Source organism: Carcharodon carcharias, chromosome 12 (genome assembly GCF_017639515.1).
Source record: "Carcharodon carcharias isolate sCarCar2 chromosome 12, sCarCar2.pri, whole genome shotgun sequence".
Lineage (NCBI taxonomy): Eukaryota > Metazoa > Chordata > Chondrichthyes > Lamniformes > Lamnidae > Carcharodon > Carcharodon carcharias.
Genome location: NC_054478.1, coordinates 10,535,164 through 10,553,080, shown reverse-complemented (window position 1 = coordinate 10,553,080; position 17,917 = coordinate 10,535,164).

Genomic DNA, 17,917 nt, shown 5'->3' with positions numbered 1-17,917 from the left:
TGTTTCAGCGTGTATTTGTTTCAGCGTATAGTTGTTTCAGCGTGTATTTGTTTCAGCGTGTATTTGTTTCAGCGTGTATTTATTTCAGCGTGTATTTGTTTCAGCGTGTATTTTTTTCAGCGTGTATTTGTTTCAGTGTGTATTTGTTTCAGCTTGTTGTTGTTTCAGCGTGTATTTGTTTCAGCGTGTATTTGTTTCAGCGTGTATTTGTTTCAGCGTGTAATTGTTTCAGCGTGTATTTGTTTCATCGTGTAGTTGTTTCAGCGTGTATTTGTTTCAGCGTGTATTTGTTTCATCGTGTCTTTGTTTCAGTGTGTACTTGTTTCAGCGTCTAATTGTTTCAGCGTGTATTTGTTTCAGCATGTTTTTGTTTCAGCGTCTAATTGATTCAGCGTGTATTTGTTTCAGCGTGTAATTGTTTCAGCATGTATTTGTTTCAGCGTGTAATTGATTCAGCGTGTATTTATTTCAGCGTGTATTTGTTTCAGCATGTATTTGTTTCAGCGTGTCCTTGTTTCAGTGTTTTTTTGTTTCAGCGTGTAGTTGTTTCAGCATGTATTTGTTTCAGCGTATATTTGTTTCAGCGTGTATTAGTTTCAGCCTGTAATTGATTCAGCGTGTAATTGTTTCAGCGTGTATTTTTTTCATCGTGTAGTTTTTTCAGCGTGTTTTTGTTTCAGCGTGTATTTGTTTCATCGTGTCTTTGTTTCAGTGTGTAATTGTTTCAGCGTCTAATTGTTTCAGCGTGTATTTATTTCAGCGTGTATTTATTTCAGCGTGTATTTGTTTCAGCGTGTAGTTGTTTCAGCGTGAATTTGTTTCGGCGTGTATTTGTTTCAGCATGTATTAGTTTCAGCGTTTAATTGATTCAGCGTGTAATTGTTTCAGCGTGTATTTGTTTCATCGTGTAGTTGTTTCAGCGTGTATTTGTTTCATCGTGTCTTTGTTTCAGTGTGTATTTGTTTCAGCGTCTAATTGTTTCAGCGTGTATTTATTTCAGCGTGTATTTGTATTAGCGTGTATTTGTTTCAGCGTCTAATTGTTTCAGCGTGTATTTATTTCAGCGTGTATTTGTTTCAGCTTGTAGTTGTTTCAGCGTGTATTTGTTTCAGCGTGTATTTGTTTCAGCGTGTCCTTGTTTCAGTGTTTTTTTGTTTCAGCGTGTAGTTGTTTCAGCATGTATTTGTTTCAGCGTATATTTGTTTCAGCGTGTATTAGTTTCAGCGTGTAATTGATTCAGCGTGTAATTGTTTCAGCGTGTATTTTTTTCATCGTGTAGTTTTTTCAGCGTGTTTTTGTTTCAGCGTGTATTTGTTTCATCGTGTCTTTGTTTCAGTGTGTAATTGTTTCAGCGTCTAATTGTTTCAGCGTGTATTTATTTCAGCGTGTATTTGTGTCAGCGTGTATTTGTTTCAGAGTCTAATTGTTTCAGCGTGTATTTATTTCAGCGTGTATTTGTTTCAGCGTGTAGTTGTTTCAGCGTGAATTTGTTTCGGCGTGTATTTGTTTCAGCATGTATTAGTTTCAGCGTTTAATTGATTCAGCGTGTAATTGTTTCATCGTGTAGTTGTTTCAGCGTGTATTTGTTACAGCGTGTATTTGTTTCATCGTGTCTTTGTTTCAGTGTGTATTTGTTTCAGCGTCTAATTGTTTCAGCGTGTATTTGTTTCAGCATGTATTTGTTTCAGCATCTAATTGATTCAGCGTGTATTTATTTCAGCGTGTATTTGTTTCAGCATGTATTTGTTTCAGCGTGTCCTTGTTTCAGTGTTTTTTTGTTTCAGCGTGTAATTGTTTCAGCATGTATTTGTTTCAGTGTGTATTTGTTTCAATGTGTATTTGTTTCAGTGTGTATTTGTTTCAGCGTGTAATTGTTTCAGTGTGTATTTGTTTCAGCGTCTAATTGTTTCAGCATGTATTTATTTCAGCGTATTTTTGTTTCAGCGTGTATTTATTTCAGCTTGTTTTTGTTTCAGCATGTATGTTTTTCAGCGTGTATTTATTTCAGCGTGTAATTGTTTCAGCGTGTATTTATTTCAGCGTGTAATTGTTTTAGCGTATAATTGTTTCAGCGTCATTGCTTCAGCGTGTATTTGTTTCCCTGTGTATTTGTTTCAGCGTTTCATTGTATCAGCATATAATTGTTTCAGCGTCATTGTTTCCGCGTGTAATTCTTTCAGTGTGTAATACTATCAGCATGTAATTGTTTCAGCGTGTATTTGTTTCAGCGTGTATTTGTTTCATCGTGTCTTTGTTTCAGTGTGTTTTTGTTTCAGCGTCTAATTGTTTCCGCGTGTATTTGTTTCAGCATGTATTTGTGTCAGCATCTAATTGATTCAGCGTGTATTTATTTCAGCGTGTATTTTTTTTCAGCATGTATTTGTTTCAGCGTGTCCTTGTTTCAGTGTTTTTTTGTTTCAGCGTGTAATTGTTTCAGCATGTATTTGTTTCAGTGTGTATTTGTTTCAGCGTGTATTTGTTTCAGCGTGTATTTGTTTCAGCGTGTATTTGTTTCAGCGTGTATTTGTTTCAGCATCTAATTGTTTCAGCGTGTATTTATTTCAGCGTGTAATTGTTTTAGCGTATAATTGTTTCAGCGTGTATTTGTTTCAGCGTGTATTTGTTTCAGCGTGTATTTGTTTCAGCGTGTATTTGTTTCAGCGTGTATTTGTTTCAGCGTGAATTTGTTTCAGCGTGTATTTGTTTCAGCGTGTATTTGTTTCAGCGTGTCATTTTTTCAGCGTGTAATTGTTTCAGCGTGTATTTGTTTCAGCGTGTATTTGTTTCAGCGTGTATTTGTTTCAGCGTGTATTTGTTTCAGCGTGTATTTGTTTCAGCGTCTAATTGTTTCAGCGTGTATTTATTTCAGCGTGTATTTGTTTCAGCGTGTATTTGTTTCAGCGTGTATTTGTTTCAGCGTGTATTTGTTTCAGCGTGTAATTGTTTCAGCGTGTATATGTTTCAGCGTGTATTTGTTTCAGCGTGTATTTGTTTCAGCGTGTATTTGTTTCAGCCTGTATTTGTTTCAGCGTGTAATTGTTTCAGCGTTTATATGTTTCATCGTGTAGTTGTTTCAGCGTGTATTTGTTTCAGCGTGTATTTGTTTCAGGGTGTATTTGTTTCAGATTGTAGTTGTTTCAGCGTGTATTTGTTTCAATCGTGTCTTTGTTTCAGTGTGTATTTGTTTCAGCGTGCTAATTGTTTCAGCGTGTATTTATTTCATCGTGTATTTGTTTCAGCGTGTATTTGTTTCAGCGTGTATTTGTTTCAGCGTGTATTTATTTCAGCGTGTATTTGTTTCAGCGTGTATTGTTTCAGCGTGTATTTGTTTCAGCGTGTATTTGTTTCAGCGTGTATTTGTTTCAGCGTGTATTTGTTTCAGCGTGTATTTGTTTCAGCGTGTATTTGTTTCAGGTGTATTTGTTTCAGCGTGTATTTGTTTCAGCGTGTATTTGTTTCAGCGTGTATTTGTTTCAGCGTGTCATTGTTTCAGCGTGTAATTGTTTCAGAGTGTATTTGTTTCAGCTTGTATTGTTTCAGCGTGTATTTGTTTCAGCGTGTATTTGTTTCAGCGTGTATTTGTTTCAGCGTGTAATTGTTTCAGCGTCTAATTGTTTCAGCGTGTATTTGTTTCAGCATGTTTTTGTTTCAGCGTCTAATTGATTCAGCGTGTATTTGTTTCAGCGTGTAATTGTTTCAGCGTGTATTTGTTTCAGCGTGTAATTGATTCAGCGTGTATTTATTTCAGCGTGTATTTGTTTCAGCATGTATTTGTTTCAGCGTGTCCTTGTTTCAGTGTTTTTTTTGTTTCAGTGTGTAGTTGTTTCAGCATGTATTTGTTTCAGCGTGTATTTGTTTCAGCGTGTATTAGTTTCAGCGTGTAATTGATTCAGCGTGTAATTGTTTCAGCGTGTATTTTTTTCATCGTGTAGTTGTTTCAGCGTGTATTTGTTTCAGCGTGTATTTGTTTCAGCGTGTATTTTTTTCAGTGTGTAATTGTTTCAGCGTGTAGTTGTTTCAGCGTGTATTTGTTTCAGCGTGTATTTGTTTCAGCGTGTATTTGTTTCAGCGTGTAATTGTTTCAGCGTGTATTTGTTTCAGCGTGTATTTGTTTCAGCGTGTATTTGTTTCAGCGTGTATTTGTTTCAGCGTGTATTTGTTTCAGCGTGTATTTGTTTCAGCGTGTATTTGTTTCAGCGTGTATTAGTTTCAGCGTGTATTTGTTTCAGCGTGTATTTGTTTCAGCGTGTATTTGTTTCAGCGTGTAGTTGTTTCAGCGTGTATTTGTTTCAGCGTGTATTTGTTTCAGCGTGTATTTGTTTCAGCGTGTAATTGTTTCAGCGTGTATTTGTTTCAGCGTGTATTTGTTTCAGCGTGTAATTGTTTCAGCGTGTATTTGTTTCAGCGTGTATTTGTTTCAGCGTGTATTTGTTTCAGCGTGTAATTGTTTCAGCGTGTATTTGTTTCAGCGTGTATTTGTTTCAGCGTGTATTTGTTTCAGCGTGTATTTGTTTCAGCGTGTATTTGTTTCAGCGTGTATTTGTTTCAGCGTGTATTTGTTTCAGCGTGTATTTGTTTCAGCGTGTATTTGTTTCAGCGTGTATTTGTTTCAGCGTGTATTTGTTTCAGCGTGTATTTGTTTCAGCGTGGTATTTGTTTCAGCGTGTATTTGTTTCAGCGTGTTTTTTTTCAGCCGTGTATTTGTTTCAGCGTGTATTTGCTTTCATCGTGTATTTGTTTCAGTGTGTATTTGTTTCAGCGTTGTATTTGTTTCAGCGTGTATTGTTTCAGCGTTGTATTTGTTTCAGCGTGTATTTGTTTCAGCGTGTATTTGTTTCAGCGTGTATTTGTTTCAGCGTGTATTTGTTTCAGCGTGTCTTTGTTTCAGTGTGTATTTGTTTCAGCGTGTAATTGTTTCAGCTTGTATTTGTTTCAGCGTGTATTTGTTTCAGGTGTATTGTTTCAGCGTGTATTTGTTTCAGCGTTATTGTTCAGCGTGTGTTTGTTTCAGCGTATGTCTATTTGTCTTCAGCGTGTCTTTGTTTCAGTTGTATTTTGTTTCAGCGTGTAATGTTTCAGCATGTATTTGTTTCAGTGTGTATTTGTTTCAGCGTGTATTTGTTTCAGCGTGTATTTGTTTCAGCGTGTATTTGTTTCAGCGTGTATTTGTTTCAGCGTGTATTTGTTTCAGCGTGTATTTGTTTCAGCGTGTATTTGTTTCAGCGTGTATTTGTTTCAGCGTGTAATTGTTTCAGCGTGTATTTGTTTCAGCGTGTATTTGTTTCAGCGTGTATTTGTTTCAGCGTGTATTTGTTTCAGCGTGTATTGTTTCAGCGTGTATTTGTTTCAGCGTGTAATTGTTTCAGCGTGTATTTGTTTCAGCGTGTATTTGTTTCAGCGTGTATTTGTTTCAGCGTGTATTTGTTTCAGCGTGTTATTGTTTCAGCGTGTATTTGTTTCAGCGTGTATTTGTTTCAGCGTGTATTTGTTTCAGCGTGTATTTGTTTCAGCGTGTAATTGTTTCAGCGTGTATTTGTTTCAGCGTGTATTTGTTTCAGCGTGTATTTGTTTCAGCGTGTATTTGTTTCAGCGTGTATTTGTTTCAGCGTGTAATTGTTTCAGCGTGTATTTGTTTCAGTGTGTATTTGTTTCAGTGTGTATTTGTTTCAGTGTGTATTTGTTTCAGCGTGTATTTTTTTCAGCGTGTATTTGTTTCAGTGTGTATTTGTTTCAACTTGTAGTTGTTTCAGCCTGTATTTGTTTCAGCGTGTATTTGTTTCATCGTGTCTTTGTTTCAGTGTGTATTTGTTTCAGCGTCTAATTGTTTCAGCGTGTATTTGTTTCAGCATATATTTGTTTCAGCGTCTAATTGATTCAGCGTGTATTTATTTCAGCGTGTATTTGTTTCAGCATGTATTTGTTTCAGCGTGTCCTTGTTTCAGTGTTTTTTTGTTTCAGCGTGTAATTGTTTCAGCATGTATTTGTTTCAGTGTGTACTTGTTTCAGTGTGTATTTGTTTCAGCGTCTAATTGTTTCAGCATGTATTTGTTTCAGCGTCTAATTGTTTAAGCGTGTATTTATTTCAGCGTGTATTTGTTTCAGCGTGTATTTGTTTCAGCGTGTATTTGATTCAGCCTGTATTTGTTTCAGCGTGTAATTGTTTCAGCGTGTATATGTTTCATCATGTAGTTGTTTCAGCGTGTATTTGTTTCAGCGTGTATTTGTTTCAGCGTGTATTTGTTTCAGCTTGGTAGTTGATCAGCGTGTATTTGTTTCAGCGTGTAATTTGATTCAGCGTCTGTAATTTGTTTCAGCGTGTATTTGTTTCAGCGTGTATTTGTTCATCGTGTCCGTTGTTTCAGCGTTTTATGTTTCAGCGTGTAATTGATTCATCGTGTACTTTTTTTCAGCTGTGTAATTGCTACAGCTGTGTAATTGTTTCCGGTTGTATTTGATTTCAGCGTGTCATTTTTTCAGCTGTGTAATTGATTCCAGCGTTTAAGTTGTTTCAGCGTGTATTTGTTTCAGCGTGTATTTGTTTCAGCGTTGTATTTGTTCAGCTGTTATTTGTTTCAGCGTGTAATTGTTTCAGCTTGTAATTGTTTCAGCTGTGTATTTGTTTCAGCGTGTATTTGTTTCAGCGTGTAGTTGTTTCAGCGTGTATTTGTTTCAGCGTGTCTTTGTTTCAGCGTGTATTTGTTTCAGCGTGTAATTGTTTCAGCGTGTATTTGTTTCAGCGTGTATTTGTTTCAGCGTGTATTTGTTTCAGCGTGTAATTGTTCAGCGTGTATTTGTTTCAGCGTGTATTTGTTTCAGCGTGTATTTGTTTCAGCGTGTATTTGTTTCAGCTGTATTTGTTTCAGCGTGTAATTGTTTCAGCGTGTATTTGTTTCAGCGTGTATTTGTTTCAGCGTGTATTTGTTTCAGCGTGTATTTGTTTCAGCGTGTATTTGTTTCAGCGTGTATTTGTTTCAGCGTGTATTTGTTTCAGCTGTGTATTTGTTTCAGCTGTGTATTTGTTTCAGCGTGTATTTGTTTCAGCGTGTATTTGTTTCAGCGTGTATTTGTTTCAGCGTGTATTTGTTTCAGCGTGTATTTGTTTCAGCGTGTATTTGTTTCAGCGTGTATTTGTTTCAGCGTGTATTTGTTTCAGCGTGTATTTGTTTCAGCGTGTATTTGTTTCAGCGTGTATTTGTTTCAGCGTGTATTTGTTTCAGCGTGTATTTGTTTCAGCGTGTAATTGTTTCAGCGTGTATTTGTTTCAGCGTGTATTTGTTTCAGCGTGTATTTGTTTCAGCGTGTATTTGTTTCAGCGTGTATTTGTTTCAGTGTGTATTTGTTTCAGCGTGTAATTGTTTCAGCGTGTATTTGTTTCAGCGTGTATTTGTTTCAGCGTGTAATTGTTTCAGCGTGTATTTGTTTCAGCGTGTATTTGTTTCAGCATGTATTTGTTTCAGCGTGTCCTTGTTTCAGTGTTTTTTTGTTTCAGCGTGTAATTGTTTCAGCATGTATTTGTTTCAGCGTGTATTTGTTTCAGCGTGTATTTGTTTCAGCGTGTATTTGTTTCAGCGTGTAATTGTTTCAGCGTGTATTTGTTTCAGCGTGTAATTGTTTCAGCATGTATTTATTTCAGCGTATTTTTGTTTCAGCGTGTATTTGTTTCAGCGTGTATTTGTTTCAGCGTGTATTTATTTCAGCGTGTTTTTATTTCAGCGTGTAATTGTTTCAGCGTGTATTTATTTCAGCGTGTAATTGTTTTAGCGTATAATTGTTTCAGCGTCATTGCTTCAGCGTGTATTTGTTTCAGCTGTGTATTTGTTTCAGCGTTATTTTTTCAGCGTGTATTTGTTTCAGCTTCATTGTTTCAGCGTAAAATTGTTTCAGCGTGTATTTGTTTCAGCGTGTAATTGTTTCAGCGTGTATTTGTTTCAGCGTGTATTGTTTCAGCGTGTATTTGTTTCAGCGTGTATTTGTTTCAGCGTGTATTTGTTTCAGCGTGTATTTGTTTCAGCGTGTATTTGTTTCAGCGTGTACTTGTTTCAGCGTATTTTTGTTTCAGCGTGTAATTGTTTCAGCGTGTATTTGTTTCAGCGTGTATTTGTTTCAGCGTGTATTTGTTTCAGTGTTTTTTTGTTTCAGCGTGTAATTGTTTCAGCATGTATTTGTTTCAGTGTGTATTTGTTTCAGTGTGTATTTGTTTCAGTGTGTATTTGTTTCAGCGTGTAATTGTTTCAGTGTGTATTTGTTTCAGCGTCCAATTGTTTCAGCATGTATTTATTTCAGCGTATTTTTGTTTCAGCGTGTATTTGTTTCAGCGTGTATTTGTTTCAGCATCTAATTGTTTCAGCGTGTATTTATTTCAGCGTGTAATTGTTTTAGCATATAATTGTTTCAGCGTGTATTTGTTTCAGCATATATTTGTTTCAGCGTCTAATTGATTCAGCGTGTATTTATTTCAGCGTGTATTTGTTTCAGCATGTATTTGTTTCAGCGTGTCCTTGTTTCAGTGTTTTTTTGTTTCAGCGTGTAATTGTTTCAGCATGTATTTGTTTCAGTGTGTACTTGTTTCAGTGTGTATTTGTTTCAGCGTCTAATTGTTTCAGCATGTATTTATTTCAGCGTGTTTTTGTTTCAGCGTGTATTTATTTCAGCGTGTATTTGTTTCAGCGTGTATTTGTTTCAGCGTGTATTTGTTTCAGTGTGTATTTGTTTCAGCGTTTATTTGTTTCAGCGTGTATTTGTTTCAGCGTGTATTTGTTGCAGCGTGAATTTGTTTCAGTGTGTATTTGTTTCAGCGTCTGATTGTTTCAGCGTGTATTTGTTTCAGCGTGTATTTGTTTCAGCGTCTAATTGTTTCAGCGTGTATTTGTTTCAGCGTGTATTTGTTTCAGCGTGTATTTGTTTCAGCGTGTCCTTGTTTCAGCGTTTTTTTGTTTCAGCGTGTAATTGATTCAGCGTGTAATTTTTTCAGCTGGTAATTGCTTCAGTGTGTAATTGTTTCAGCGTGTATTTGTTTCAGCGTGTCATTTTTTCAGTGTGTATTTGTTTCAGCGTTTATTTGTTTCAGCGTGTAGTTGTTTCTGCGTGTATTTGTTTCAGCGTGTATTTGTTTCAGCATGTATTAGGTTCAGCGTGTAATTGATTCAGCGTGTAATTGTTTCAGCTTGTATTTGTTTCATCGTGTAGTTGTTTCAGCGTGTATTTGTTTCAGCGTGTATTTGTTTCATCGTGTCTTTGTTTCAGTGTGTATTTGTTTCAGCGTGTAATTGTTTCAGCGTGTATTTATTTCAGCGTGTATTTGTTTCAGCGTGTATTTGTTTCAGCGTGTAATTGTTTCAGCGTGTATTTATTTCAGCGTGTATTTGTTTCAGCGTGTATTTGTTTCAGCGTGTATTTGTTTCAGCGTGTATTTGTTTCAGCGTGTAATTGTTTCAGCGTGTATTTGTTTCAGCGTGTATTTGTTTCAGTGTGTATTTGTTTCAGCGTATATTTGGTTTCAGCGTGTATTTGTTTCAGCTGTGTATTTGTTTCAGCGTGTAATTGTTTCAGCGTGTATTTATTTCAGCTTGTTTTTGTTTCAGCAGGTATTTGTTTCAGCGTGTATTTATTTCAGCGTGTAATTGTTTCAGCGTGTATTTGTTTCAGCGTTTAGTTGTTTCAGCGTGTATTTGTTTCAGCTTGTATTTGTTTCAGCGTGTATTTATTTCAGCGTGTATTTGTTTCAGTGTGTATTTGTTTCAGCTTGTAGTTGTTTCAGCGTGTATTTGTTTCAGCGTGTATTTGTTTCAGCGTGTAATTGTTTCAGCGTGTATTTGTTTCATCGTGTAGTTGTTTCAGCGTGTATTTGTTTCAGCGTGTATTTGTTTCATCGTGTCTTTGTTTCAGTGTGTATTTGTTTCAGCGTCTAATTGTTTCAGCGTGTATTTGTTTCAGCATGTATTTGTTTCAGCATCTAATTGATTCAGCGTGTATTTATTTCAGTGTGTATTTGTTTCAGCATGTATTTGTTTCAGCGTGTCCTTGTTTCAGTGTTTTTTTGTTTCAGCGTGTAATTGTTTCAGCATGTATTTGTTTCAGTGTGTATTTGTTTCAGTGTGTATTTGTTTCAGCGTGTACTTTTTTCAGCTTGTACTTGTTTCAGTTTGTATATATTTCAGCGTGTATTTATTTCAGCGTTTATTTGTTTTAGCGTGTATTTGTTTCAGCGTGTATTTGTTTCAGCGTGTATTTGTTTCAGCTTATATTTGTTTCAGCGTGTAGTTGTTTCAGCCTGTAGTTGTTTCAGCGTGTATTTGCTTCAGTGTGTAAATGTTTCAGCGTTTCATTGTTTCTGCGTCATTGTTTCAGCGCGTAATTGTTCCAGCGTGTATTTGCTTCAGCGTGTATTTGTTTCAGCATTTCATTGTTTCAGTGTCATTGCGTCAACGTGTAATTGTTTCAGCGTGTATTTGTTTCACCGTGTAATTGTTTCAGCGTGTATTTGTTTCAGCATGTAATTATTTCAGCATGTAATTGTTTCAGCGTATCATTGTGTCAGCATCATTGTTTCAGCGTCTATTTGTTTCAGCGTGTAATTGTTTCAATGTGTAATTGTTGCAGCGTGTAATTGTTTCAGCGTGTAATTGATTCAGCGTGTATTTATTTCAGCGTGTATTTGTTTTTGCGTGTCCTTGTTTCAGTGTTTTTTTGTTTCAGCGTGTAATTGTTTCAGCATGTATTTGTTTCAGTGTGTATTTGTTTCAGTGTGTATTTGTTTCAGTGTGTATTTGTTTCAGCGTGTAATTGTTTCAGTGTGTATTTGTTTCAGCGTCCAATTGTTTCAGCATGTATTTATTTCAGCGTATTTTTGTTTCAGCGTGTATTTGTTTCAGCGTGTATTTGTTTCAGCATCTAATTGTTTCAGCGTGTATTTATTTCAGCGTGTAATTGTTTTAGCGTATAATTGTTTCAGCGTCATTGCTTCAGCGTGTATTTGTTTCCCTGTGTATTTGTTTCAGCGTTTCATTGTATCAGCATATAATTGTTTCAGTGTCATTGTTTCCACGTGTAATTCTTTCAGTGTGTAATTGTTTCAGCGTGTAATTGTTTCATCGTGTAGTACTTTCAGCGTGCCATTGTTTCATCGTGTATTTGTTTCAGCGTGTAGTTGTTTCAGCATGTATTTCTTTCAGCGTGTATTTGTTTCAGCGTGTCATTGTTTCAGCGTTTAATTGTTTAAGTGTGTAATTGTTTCAGCATGTCATTGTTTCAGCATGTAGTTGTTTCAGCGTCTATTTGTTTCAGTGTGTATTTTTTTCAGTGCGTAATTGTTTCAGCATTTTTTTTTTCAGCGTGTAATTGTTTCAGTGTGTAATTGATTCAGCGTGTAATTTTTTCAGCTGGTAATTGTTTCAGCATCTAATGGTTTCAGCGTGTATTTATTTCAGCGTGTAATTGTTTCAGCGTGTATTTGTTTCAGCGTGTAGTTGTTTCAGCGTGTATTTATTTCAGCGTGCAGTTGTTTCAGCGTGTATTTTATTCAGCGTGTATTCGTTTCAGCGTGTATTTGTTTCAGCGTTTAGTTGTTTCAGCGTGTATTTGTTTCAGCGTGTATTAGTTTCAGCGTGTAATTGATTCAGCGTGTAATTGTTTCAGCGTGTATTTTTTTCAACGTGTAGTTTTTTCAGCGTGTATTTGTTTCAGCGTGTATTTGTTTCATCGTGTCTTTGTTTCAGTGTGTAATTGTTTCAGCGTCTAATTGTTTCAGCGTTTATTTATTTCAGCGTGTATTTGTTTCAGCGTGTATTTGTTTCAGCGTCTAATTGTTTCAGCGTGTATTTATTTCCGCGTGTATTTGTTTCAGCGTGTAGTTGTTTCAGCGTTTATTTGTTTCAGCGTGTATTTGTTTCAGCATGTATTAGTTTCAGCGTGTAATTGATTCAGCGTGTAATTGTTTCAGCATGTATTTGTTTCAGCGTGTATTTGTTTCAGCGTGTATTTGTTTCATCGTGTCTTTGTTTCTGTGTGTAATTGTTTCAGCGTGTATTTGTTTCAGCATGTATTAGTTTCAGCGTGTAATTGATTCAGCGTGTAATTGTTTCAGCGTGTATTTGTTTCAGCGTGTATTTGTTTCAGTGTGTATTTGTTTCAACGTCTAATTGTTTCAGCATGTATTTATTTCAGCTTGTTTTTGTTTCAGCATGTATTTTTTTCAACGTGTATTTATTTCACCGTGTTATTGTTTCACCGTGTATTTGTTTCAGCGTATAGTTGTTTCAGCGTGTATTTGTTTCACCATGTATTTGTTTCAGCATCTAATTGATTCAGCGTGTATTTATTTCAGCGTGTATTTGTTTCAGCATGTATTTGTTTCAGCGTGTCCTTGTTTCAGTGTTTTTTTGTTTCAGCGTGTAATTGTTTCAGCATGTATTTGTTTCAGTGTGTATTTGTTTCAGTGTGTATTTGTTTCAGTGTGTATTTGTTTCAGCGTGTATATTTTTCAGCGTGTATTTGTTTCAGTGTGTATTTGTTTCAACTTGTAGTTGTTTCAGGGTGTATTTGTTTCAGCGTGTATTTGTTTCAGCGTGTAATTGTTTCAGCGTGTATTTGTTTCATCGTGTAGTTGTTTCAGCCTGTATTTGTTTCAGCGTGTATTTGTTTCATCGTGTCTTTGTTTCAGTGTGTATTTGTTTCAGCGTCTAATTGTTTCAGCGTGTATTTGTTTCAGCATATATTTGTTTCAGCGTCTAATTGATTCAGCGTGTATTTATTTCAGCGTGTATTTGTTTCAGCATGTATTTGTTTCAGCGTGTCCTTGTTTCAGTGTTTTTTTGTTTCAGCGTGTAATTGTTTCAGCATGTATTTGTTTCAGTGTGTACTTGTTTCAGTGTGTATTTGTTTCAGCGTCTAATTGTTTCAGCATGTATTTATTTCAGCGTGTTTTTGTTTCAGCGTGTATTTATTTCAGCGTGTATTTGTTTCAGCGTGTATTTGTTTCAGCGTGTATTTGTTTCAGTGTGTATTTGTTTCAGCGTTTAGTTGTTTCAGCGTGTATTTGTTTCAGCGTGTATTTGTTTCAGCGTGAATTTGTTTCAGTGTGTATTTGTTTCAGCGTCTGATTGTTTCAGCGTGTATTTGTTTCAGCGTGTATTTGTTTCAGCGTCTAATTGTTTCAGCGTGTATTTGTTTCAGCGTGTATTTGTTTCAGCGTGTATTTGTTTCAGCGTGTCCTTGTTTCAGCGTTTTTTTGTTTCAGCGTGTAATTGATTCAGCGTGTAATTTTTTCAGCTGGTAATTGTTTCAGTGTGTAATTGTTTCAGCGTGTATTTGTTTCAGCGTGTCATTTTTTCAGTGTGTATTTGTTTCAGCGTTTATTTGTTTCAGCGTGTAGTTGTTTCTGCGTGTATTTGTTTCAGCGTGTATTTGTTTCAGCATGTATTAGGTCCAGCGTGTAATTGATTCAGCGTGTAATTGTTTCAGCTTGTATTTGTTTCATCGTGTAGTTGTTTCAGCGTGTATTTGTTTCAGCGTGTATTTGTTTCAGCGTGTCTTTGTTTCAGTGTGTAATTGTTTCAGCGTCTAATTGTTTCAGCGTGTATTTATTTCAGCGTGTATTTGTTTCAGCGTGTATTTGTTTCAGCGTCTAATTGTTTCAGCGTGTATTTATTTCAGAGTGTATTTGTTTCAGCGTGTATTTGTTTCAGTGTGTACTTGTTTCAGCGTGTTTTGTTTCAGAGTGTAATTGTTTCAGCATGTATTTGTTTCAGTGTGTATTTGTTTCAGTGTGTATTTGTTTCAGCGTATATTTGGTTTAGCGTGTCATTGTTTCAGTGTGTATTTGTTTCAACGTCTAATTGTTTCAGCATGTATTTAATTCAGCTTGTTTTTGTTTCAGCAGGTATTTTTTTCAACGTTTATTTATTTCAGCGTGTAATTGTTTCAGCGTGTATTTGTTTCAGCGTTTAGTTGTTTCAGCGTGTATTTGTTTCAGCGTGTATTTATTTCAGCGTGTATTTGTTTCAGTGTGTATTTGTTTCAGCTTGTAGTTGTTTCAGCCTGTATTTGTTTCAGCGTGTATTTGTTTCAGCGTGTAATTGTTTCAGCGTGTATTTGTTTCATCGTGTAGTTGTTTCAGCATGTATTTGTTTCAGCGTGTATTTGTTTCATCGTGTCTTTGTTTCAGTGTGTATTTGTTTCAGCGTCTAATTGTTTCAGCGTGTATTTGTTTCAGCATGTATTTGTTTCAGCATCTAATTGATTCAGCGTGTATTTATTTCAGCGTGTATTTGTTTCAGCATGTATTTGTTTCAGCGTGTCCTTGTTTCAGTGTTTTTTTGTTTCAGCGTGTAATTGTTTCAGCATGTATTTGTTTCAGTGTGTATTTGTTTCAGTGTGTATTTGTTTCAGTGTGTATTTGTTTCAGCGTGTAATTGTTTCAATGTGTATTTGTTTCAGCGTCTAATTGTTTCAGCATGTATTTATTTCAGCGTATTTTTGTTTCAGCGTGTATTTATTTCAGCGTGTATTTGTTTCAGCGTGTATTTGTTTCAGCGTGTATTTGTTTCAGCATCTAATTGTTTCAGCGTGTATTTGTTTCAGCGTGTAATTGTTTTAGCGTATAATTGTTTCAGCGTCATTGCTTCAGCGTGTATTTGTTTCCCTGTGTATTTGTTTCAGCGTTTCATTTTATCAGCATATGTTTGTTTCAGCGTCATTGTTTCCACGTGTAATTCTTTCAGTGTGTAATTGTTTCAGCATGTAATTGTTTCAGCGTGTAGTACCTTCAGCGTGCCATTGTTTCATCGTGTATTTGTTTCAGCGCGTATTTGTTTCATCGTGTCTTTGTTTCAGTGTGTATTAGTTTCAGCGTCTAATTGTTTCAGCGTGTATTTGTTTTAGCATGTATTTGTGTCAGCATCTAATTGATTCAGCGTGTATTTATTTCAGCGTGTATTTGTTTTTGCGTGTCCTTGTTTCAGTGTTTTTTTGTTTCAGCGTTTAATTGTTTCAGCATGTATTTGTTTCAGTGTGTATTTGTTTCAGTATGTATTTGTTTCAGTGTGTATTTGTTTCAGCGTGTAATTGTTTCAGTGTGTATTTGTTTCAGCGTCTAATTGTTTGAGCATGTATTTATTTCAGCGTATTTTTGTTTCAGCGTGTATTTATTTCAGCGTGTATTTGTTTCAGCGTGTATTTGTTTCAGCGTGTATTTGTTTCAGCATCTAATTGTTTCAGCGTGTATTTATTTCAGCGTTTAATTGTTTTAGCGTATAATTGTTTCAGCGTCATTGCTTCAGCGTGTATTTGTTTCCCTGTGTATTTGTTTCAGCGTTTCATTGTATCAGCATATAATTGTTTCAGCGTCATTGTTTCCGCGTGTAATTCTTTCAGTGTGTAATTGTTTCAGCATGTAATTGTTTCAGCGTGTAGTACTTTCAGCGTGCCATTGTTTCATCGTGTATTTGTTTCAGCGTGTAGTTGTTTCAGCATGTATTTCTTTCAGCGTGTATTTGTTTCAGCGTGTCATTGTTTCAGCGTTTAATTGTTTAAGTGTGTAATTGTTTCAGCATGTCATTGTTTCAGCATGTAGTTGTTTCAGCGTCTATTTGTTTCAGTGTGTATATTTTTCAGTGCGTAATTGTTTCAGCATTTTTTTTTTTCAGCGTGTAATTGTTTCAGTGTGTAATTGATTCAGCGTGTAATTTTTTCAGCTGGTAATTGTTTCAGCATCTAATGGTTTCAGCGTGTATTTATTTCAGCGTGTAATTGTTTCAGCGTGTATTTGTTTCAGCGTGTAGTTGTTTCAGCGTGTATTTATTTCAGCGTGCAGTTGTTTCAGCGTGTATTTTATTCAGCGTGTATTCGTTTCAGCGTGTATTTGTTTCAGCGTTTAGTTGTTTCAGCGTGTATTTGTTTCAGCGTGTATTAGTTTCAGCGTGTAATTGATTCAGCGTGTAATTGTTTCAGCTTGTATTTTTTTCAACGTGTAGTTTTTTCAGCGTGTATTTGTTTCAGCGTGTATTTGTTTCATCGTGTCTTTGTTTCAGTGTGTAATTGTTTCAGCGTCTAATTGTTTCAGCGTGTATTTATTTCAGCGTGTATTTGTTTCAGCGTGTATTTGTTTCAGCGTCTAATTGTTTCAGCGTGTATTTATTTCCGCGTGTATTTGTTTCAGCGTGTAGTTGTTTCAGCGTTTATTTGTTTCAGCGTGTATTTCTTTCAGCATGTATTAGTTTCAGCGTGTAATTGATTCAGCGTGTAATTGTTTCAGCGTGTATTTGTTTCAGCGTGTATTTGTTTCACCGTGTATTTGTTTCATCGTGTCTTTGTTTCTGTGTGTAATTGTTTCAGCGTCTAATTGTTTCAGCGTGTATTTGTTTCAGCGTGTATTTGTTTCAGCGTTTAATTGTTTCAGCGTGTATTTATTTCAGCGTGTATTTGTTTCAGCGTGTAATTGTTTCAGCGTGTATTTGTTTCAGCGTGTATTTGTTTCAGCGTGTAATTGTTTCAGCGTGTAGTTGTTTCAGCGTGTATTTGTTTCAGCGTGTATTTGTTTCAGTGTTTTTTTGTTTCAGCGTGTATTTGTTTCATCGTGTAGTTGTTTCAGCGTGTAATTGTTTCAGCGTGTATTTGTTTCATCGTGTAGTTGTTTCAGCGTGTATTTGTTTCAGCGTGTATTTGTTTCATCGTGTCTTTGCTTCAGTGTGTACTTGTCTCAGCGTCTAATTGTTTCAGCGTGTATTTGTTTCAGCGTGTATTTGTTTCAGCGTCTAATTGATTCAGCGTGTATTTATTTCAGCGTGTCCTTGTTTCAGTGTTTTTTTGTTTCAACGTGTAGTTGTTTCAGCGTGTATTTGTTTCAGCGTGTATTTGTTTCAGCGTGTATTAGTTTCAGCGTGTAATTGATTCAGCGTGTAATTGTTTCAGCGTGTATTTTTTTCATCGTGTAGTTTTTTCAGCGTGCTTTTGTTTCAGCGTGTATTTGTTTCATCGTGTCTTTGTTTCAGTGTGTAATTGCTTCAGCGTCTAATTGTTTCAGCGTGTATTTATTTCAGCGTGTATTTGTTTCAGCGTGTATTTGTTTCAGCGTCTAATTGTTTCAGCGTGTCTTTATTTCAGCGTGTATTTGTTTCAGCGTGTAGTTGTTTCAGCGTGTATTTGTTTCAGCGTGTATTTGTTTCAGCATGTATTAGTTTCAGCGTGTAATTTGTTCAGCGTGTAATTGTTTCAGCGTGTATTTGTTTCAGCGTGTATTTGTTTCAGCGTGTATTTGTTTCATCGTGTCTTTGTTTCAGTGTGTAATTGTTTCAGCGTCTAATTGTTTCAACGTATATTTATTTCAGCGTGTATTTGTTTCAGCGTGTATTTGTTTCAGCGTCTAATTGTTTCAGAGTGTATTTATTTCAGCGTGTATTTGTTTCAGCGTGTATTTGTTTCAGCGTGTATTTGTTTCATCGTGTCTTTGTTTCAGTGTGTAATTGTTTCAGCGTCTAATTGTTTCAACGTATATTTATTTCAGCGTGTATTTGTTTCAGCGTGTATTTGTTTCAGCGTGTATTTGTTTCAGCGTGTACTTGTTTCAGCCTATTTTTGTTTCAGCGTGTAATTTTTTCAGCATGTATTTGTTTCAGTTTGTATTTGTTTCAGTGTGTTTTTGTTTCAGCGTGTATTTGGTTCAGCGTGTCATTGTTTCATTGTGTATTTGTTTCAACGTCTAATTGTTTCAGCATGTATTTATTTCAGCTTGTTTTTGTTTCAGCATGTATTTTTTTCAACGTGTATTTATTTCACCGTTTTATTGTTTCAGCGTGTATTTGTTTCAGCGTATGCTTGTTTCAGCGTGTATTTGTTTCAGCGTGTATTTGTTTCAGCGTGTATTTATTTCAGCGTGTATTTGTTTCAGCGTGTATTTGTTTCAGCGTGTATTTGTTTCAGCATC